We start from the raw sequence: 7,298 nt of genomic DNA on the forward strand, positions 1-7,298 counted from the left end.
GCGCGCATGCGCAGACGGCGCGGCGCTCCGGCTTTTTTTTAATTTTACATAACACGATTGGGGTCTGGCCCGGCGGGGGCCCATGACGGGTCGGGCCCACCGGGTTTTTCCCGGTTTCCCGCCGGGCCAGTCCAACCCTGAATGAGGGTATCTAGCAAGTACCCACCTTTTACCAATGAAGTGCACATGCTTAGCTATTGGCATTCAGTTATATTGTAACGGTCATTTTAACTAATCTCTTCTACTGTAAAAGGCACAGGTCTATACATGAACTAATATTATTAAATATGATACCAACATTTACAGCCTGATTTGATATACCCTGTATTGTTATATATGATATCTCACTATAGATATATTGTGATTTGTAAAACACTCTTTTTTTATTTGGCAATGGATTTGTCTACATTTCAGCCAGCAATAAGTAGTAATAGAGGTCTCATGCACACTATTGATGAGTGATTTGTTGGACATAAAAGCATTTATTTCAGATTTATACATTTCAGTAATATGCAACCTAAGTACATAACTACAATTCTGCATATTAATGCACCAACTTAGTTAAATAATGTTTAATAGTCTTGCTAAGCGACTGTAAGAAGACATTTGGCCTATTTAAGTTTATATATTTTATTTAGCAGCAGCTAAGATTATCTGTCACTTTTATGATTTATCACATTTAAAATGGGACAACGTGGATTTCTTATACAAGTGTATAACCCAGTGGACACACAGTAATTTGGATAATGTCCACATAAATTAATTGTTTTGATGACAATCTCTTTGATTATATTATTTGGGAATCATGTAATTTATTATAATTTGTGTGATAATGCTCCATGAAAACAGACATTATGACATCAGGGTAAGGGAGACTAACCAATGATGTCATAATGCTGTTTCCATGACTACCAAGTGCAGGAACCTAAACAAATGATGTCATAATGCTATTTCCATGACTACCAAGTGCAGGAAACAATAAACAAATGATGTCCAATAATGCTGTTTCCATGACTGAAAAAGGGGCGGGAAACTAAACCAATGATGTCACAATGCTGTTTACGGCAGCTGCTGTTAGGATGATTCAGCATGGCTTAACTCACTTGCTTTTTTCTTCGTTAGCAGGAGGGAGTGTAGGAGTAAACGAGAGGGAGAAAGTTATTTATTTTCAAGAAAATTCCTTTTTTTTTTTTCGAAGACTAATTTAACAGGTAAATTGAGGGACTTTTAATAGAGGGTAGAAAGAATTTACTTTGCTTAAATATTTTAACTTTAAAAGAGATATTAGTATTTTTTTTACAGGACTGATATATCATGGAAAGCAATAGCTAGATAGGTAGATAGATAGAAGATATAGATAGATTCATATGTGTCCATGAAAATAGATCAAATACATTGTAATACTACAGAATAAGGCCACTAAGGGGCAGATTTTATTTTGGTGTAAAAAATGGCAACATAATTTGACACACACATTACAAATATTTTACACAGCTTTTTCTTCCGGCAACTTCTGTCGAACTTGACTTACAAAGACCTAAAGCAGTGTAAATAACAACGTTAAATCTGGCACAGTGTAAAATGAGAACACATCTTGATAAAGTCTCCATTTCTACTATTTACACAGCTTTTTTACACCTTTTATTAGTAAATTGCATTTTAACAGTATTAATAGCCCCTAAATGTGTGATGTCACAATGATCTTGTTTGTTTCCATAACAACCCAGCTGTTGTTGGAGACAGGTTGGTTTAGCTTATTCACTTTTTTCCTCTTGAATTGAAGGAGGAGTGTAGGAGACACCAAAAGGAAAAAAACGTTATATATTCAATATAGAAAACTATATTAAAAACAAAAGGTAAATTGGGGGAAAAAATACACCTTTGAGGACTGAGATATTGACCACTGTTTTTATGGATACTTCACTATATTTTGTTTGTATTAAAACCTCTGTTTAAAACTATTGTTCATTCACAATCCAGCTCAAAGTAAATGCAGGTATGGGATCAGTTATCCAGAAACCCATTATCCAGAAAGCAAATTATGGAATGGTCGTATCCCATAGATTCCATTTTATCCAAATAATCCAAATGATGATTTCCTTTTTCTCTGTAATAATAACATAGTAACTTTACTTGATCCAAACAAAGATATAATTAATCCTTATTGGAAGCAAACCCAACCTATTGGGTTTATTTAATGTTTATATGATTTTCTAGTAGATTTAGGTATGGAGATCCATTATCCGGAAAACCCCAAGTCTGGATAACACATCCCATTCTGTACTGCTAAGGATCCAATGCCATTCAGATCATTTGTGCATTACCTTAAGATATCAATGTTATACCTACAGCAGACTGGAAAACCTACTGTGAAAATGAAAATTCTGTGTGTTTCTGCTAAACTTGTAATTCTCTCTTTATTTTTAGATATTTAACATGAGTAAGATCGATTCACCAAATAATCTTTTTCCAAATGGAAATATCATTCTGACGTGGAATGAAACGTCGCCCATTGGAGCAGGTCTACAAAACCTGGGCAATACATGTTACATGAATTCAGTACTGCAGTGCTTAACTTATACACGCCACTGGCCAATTATTTGCTTTCCCTGAGCATTCTCAGACATGTAAGTATGGAAGTATCTCTGCTTTCTCCCAAATTATCAGATACATTTAAAGAAATGAGCACAGCTTTCTTACATTTCGGTTCTATTTTTTCTTTTCAGGTTCCAAGGGCGGTTCTGCATGATGTGTTTAATGCAGAACCATATCACTAAGGTTATGGATAAACCTGAAGAAGGATATATTGTGCCAGTTGAAATCTACTACAACCTATGCAGTGAGTATACATCCCGTGTCAACACTTTTAGGGGCAGATTATCATTATATGAGTTTAGAAAAAACAAATTTTTTTTTAAAAAAAAGCTAAAAAAAACACTCACCCATTTTCTATTAATTCCTATTTTTATGACCATATTTATCTAATGGTGAGTTGGAACTTTCACCCATTGATAAATACAATGCTAAAAATCCCATAGGAATGACTAGAATGTAGGTTAGTTTTTATTTTTTTAAGCTCTAAGCTCACATTTTTATCAATTTGCCCCATAGGAACAAACCATACACACCTGGAGCCCTATTTATTAAAGGTTGATATTTAGTTTAGGTTTTTTAAACCACAACTTAACTTGTTTTCTCTAAAACCAAGAAATCCATGACATTTATTTATTAAAAAAATCCGAACTGTACAAAAGGAAGCACAATCATTGGAAAAAGTCTGGAAAATGGCTACTTTGTTGTGCCACAGGACAGTTTCAAAAATACCCAAAACCCTCTAAAACCTGGAATCAAAGAAGCATCTTCATCAGTTGTGTAAGAGACATCTGCCATTGACTTTTACATAGACACATAAATCGCCCCTTAGCAAACAAACATTTTCTTTCATAATGCTATGCTATGAAAGGGCCTCCATCTAAACACATTATTACTATCAATAATAAGATATATTAAAATAATATATATTTTCAAATATATAAGATATTTTTTACAAAAACACCAAATCTGACTCTTTTTTTCATGTCTTATTAGATATTGCTAGTCACTTCATCGAGGGACAACAAGAAGACGCCCATGAGTTCCTTCGCTATACTATCAATGCACTGCAACAGGCTTGTCTGAGCGACAGGTAAGGGCAGTTGAAAAAAAACTGCAAAACCAGATCAATAATATAAGCCATCCCTGTATGTTAGCTATTGTCTAATATATTTTTTTCTCTTTTAGCCAATATGCAAGGACAACTTTAATTTCTACGGTGTTTCAGGGATGCCTACGTTCAAGAGGTAAGCTTTGAAAAGATTTATAAAAATATAATACAGATATGGGACCAGTTATCCAGAATTCTCGGGACCTGGGTTTTTTCTAATTAACTGATCTTTCCATAATTTGGATCTTCATTCCTTATGTCTACTAGAAGATCATGTAAACATTAATAAAACCCAATAGGCTGGTTTTGCTTCCAATAAGGATTAATTATATCTTAGTTGGGATCAACTGTTTTATTATTACAGAGAAAAGGGAATAATTTTTTAATAAATTGCATTATATGGATAAAATGAAGTCTATGGGAGATGGCCTTCCCGTAATTCAGAGCTTGCGGATAATGGGTTTTCAGATAATGGATTCCCATTCCTGTACTATTTGTTTCCACCCATCAGAAACATAAGCGATTTCAAAAATAACATATACGTTGGGGCACAGTGTCTCATTGAAACCCATTGTTCTATCCTAAAAGAATAATGCTCCTAGGAAAGGAGAAAAGGGGGTTACAGCACAGTCATGTTCCCCATTAATACAGCATACAACCCCATGGTAGAGAGAAATCTGTCAGTGTCATTATATGACCCCCCCCAACATTCCATGTGGGTAATAGAAAGGGGGTTATGTGAGCAAATTCTCCATTGTAGTAATTGTGGGTTTCAAATTTCAAATTTTTGCCATTTTCAGTAGTTTTATTTTTATCTTCATCTGAATGTAGTTTGAAGGAGAACAATTTTGAGTCCCTTTGATATGTTTTGCTTATATAATGTTTTTTTGTCTTCGCAGTGACGTGTCTGAACTGTACGAGGCATCTGAAGCACCTATGAGCAGTTTATGGACAATACAGCTGGCCAGACTCCTGGTTTGAACTTGAGGTGCATCCACTCTTCCAGTTGCCGTGTGCGGACTAATCTCATGAGGAATAATGGCCTGCAGGAACTCTCACTTTCAAGCTTGTCTTTACGGTCCTTGTGAAGACAAAACCAATGGAGGAATAGAATCCACCGTTTAACAGATACCCCCTACATATTTGCAAAAAAATGCCTGACTGAATAGGAAACCACAGCGCATAACCTAGTCACTGAAATATATAAATGTATGTGGAAGCTGAACCTATGCTCACACTTTACTTGTGACACTACTAAACGAAAGGAATGGGACCCGAACCAAAAGGGAACATACCTTGCTCCCCCCAAAAAGCTGTGGTGCATGTTAACAACAATATGATTTATTGTGATAGGAACAACCAGTGTCAAGACTGGGCCCACCGGATACCAGGAAACTCCCGGTGGGCCCTCTTTGTGTCTAACCATTAGCATATTTATGAGTTCATTCCCTGTTATTTATGGGGAAAAAAATGGCTTTGAACGGCAAGTAACAATCAAAACAATTTTTTTAAAAAAATTGGTTTTTTTTAAAGTAATTACAATGACAAAATTAAACACCAAGAACAAATTAAACTTTTGGAATTGCAAGCCTTTATTAAGAAATAAACTTACCGGAAACTCCCACTTCCGCTCCTCTTCAAAAAGGCGGACATTCCATCCTTGCAGTGCTTGATTTTCTCCTCCCGCTTTCTAGTGACAGTGAGTCTGGCAGCACTTCCCTATTCCAAAGCACAAACAGGTACTGGGAGAAGCCGGCATCATTGGAGGCGTGCATTGGGCTACCTTGCTCCCCCATCCAACTGGGCCCAAACTGAGTGTGGGCCCGGGGGCTCGGCAGTGCCGCTGCTGAAATTCCTTCCAGCCAGTTAGGAGTCAGGATTATAAAGATTGGAAAACAGCATCTTGCTCCTACTCAGTGCTGTGCCCAGGGTAGAGGTCCGGACAAAGCAGCAGCATGTCCAGGGCAGCCCCCACAGCATTTTCCAATCCAAACAGGTCCATGAGTCTGGAGGCCTGGCCCCGCTGTTGCAGGAGAAGCTGAGGATTCAGGAAAGGAAATCTCCGGCGTACTGCAGCTGGAGGAGCACATTCACTCTCTTATCCTTGTTATTGGGGCCACATGGGGATAAGGCTGATCTCTTTCCTGATGGTGCTCACGGGTCGGTTTGTCTGTTGACTACAAATGAGACAACTGCCCGAACACCATTGCCAACGGACAGAGGGGAAGAAAGCGGCGTTTTGCAGTAAGCCTCCCTGTAGTAACTACGAACTGGTTACGTTCCCTGCTATATTATGAAAGTCTGGGCTGGTCCAGAATCAGGCTTATTCCCTCTCGGCACAACGAGGCGCGGACATTGCACAGACATCAGGCCAATTACAAGCGTCTCTATGGGCAATTCACTGTCTCGCAGAAATACAAAGAGCGCAAACGGTCAGGGTTAAAGGGCACCATAACTATGGAAAGGGACCCTAACGGCATCAAGCTCAATATCTGTGCCTTCTTACGGTATCAAGTGTACCCCTGTTTTTTCTTTATAAATGTCAGTAATTGTAACACTCTAAAAGGTCAGTTCTTTATCTAGATAATAAGCTGCTTCTGCTGACATTGTTTCAGGGATCAGAATCAAGCAGTGCGGAAGTAGAGGTCCTGCGAGGTTCCATTTATTGGAAACCCGTACCGACAATCTGACCCGACACGCAACCCGCTTTCTTTACCCCGATTTGGAACCTCTACTCTGACCAGAACCCGCAAAGTACCTTATCCGGCACCTGGACCCGCGAACCTGCTACCATTTTCAAGAATCAAGAAGTGCTTGTCATTTTGTAACCGGAAGTGAATCATCGGAAGTTAGGATGAATTAGGAAAACAAAAGAGTTAAAACAAGGAAGTGTATGCATTTTGTGGGACATTCATCAGAAATAGGCGTGATCAAAAAAAGAGTTAAAAATCTCTATTGAAGAAGACCCGCGGCCCGACCCACGACCCAAGGAAACCACCGACCAGCATCTAAACCTGCACCCCGGGAACTTTACGAGCGGCCAACCGCAGGGGTACCAACAGGGTTTTGCGGGTAACGACCCACTGCAGGACTGCTAGTGTGGAGAATAGAAACAGATAATTGTCCTTCAGCAACAGGACCAGCGGGTTTAACTATTCTTGTACTGCACATGTGCACAAGCCCAGGGGGCAAACTCAAGGGCCGTGGGAAAGGAGATTAGATTGCAGCGTTAGCACTCGAGAAATAGTATAGTATGTAATAGGTTTTTAAGAGTAAGGTATGGAGCGAGTACCAGACACTGGGTCTGAAGGTTATGATTGTTATCACCTTTTTATGGCTTCCCCAAGTGGTTAAACCTTTCCTATCCTTTAAAACACTGAAAAGCTTTACATAATGTATTCTTTTTTATGTGTTGTTTGGAACTATTGTTTCTTTCTAATTGCAAAAATAACGTTTAAGAGTGGAATGCCCTTAAGAAGACGATGATCAGTGTTGGATGCCCGCCTGCACTAGATTCTAGTCATTTACTTGTTTCCAAAATAAAGTTGAACGATTCCTCTGTTTGAACACTTGCTGTGGCGGTCACATTGTTCTG

The sequence above is a fragment of the Xenopus laevis genome, chromosome 7L, assembly GCF_017654675.1.
Source record: "Xenopus laevis strain J_2021 chromosome 7L, Xenopus_laevis_v10.1, whole genome shotgun sequence".
Classification (NCBI taxonomy): Eukaryota; Metazoa; Chordata; class Amphibia; order Anura; family Pipidae; genus Xenopus; species Xenopus laevis.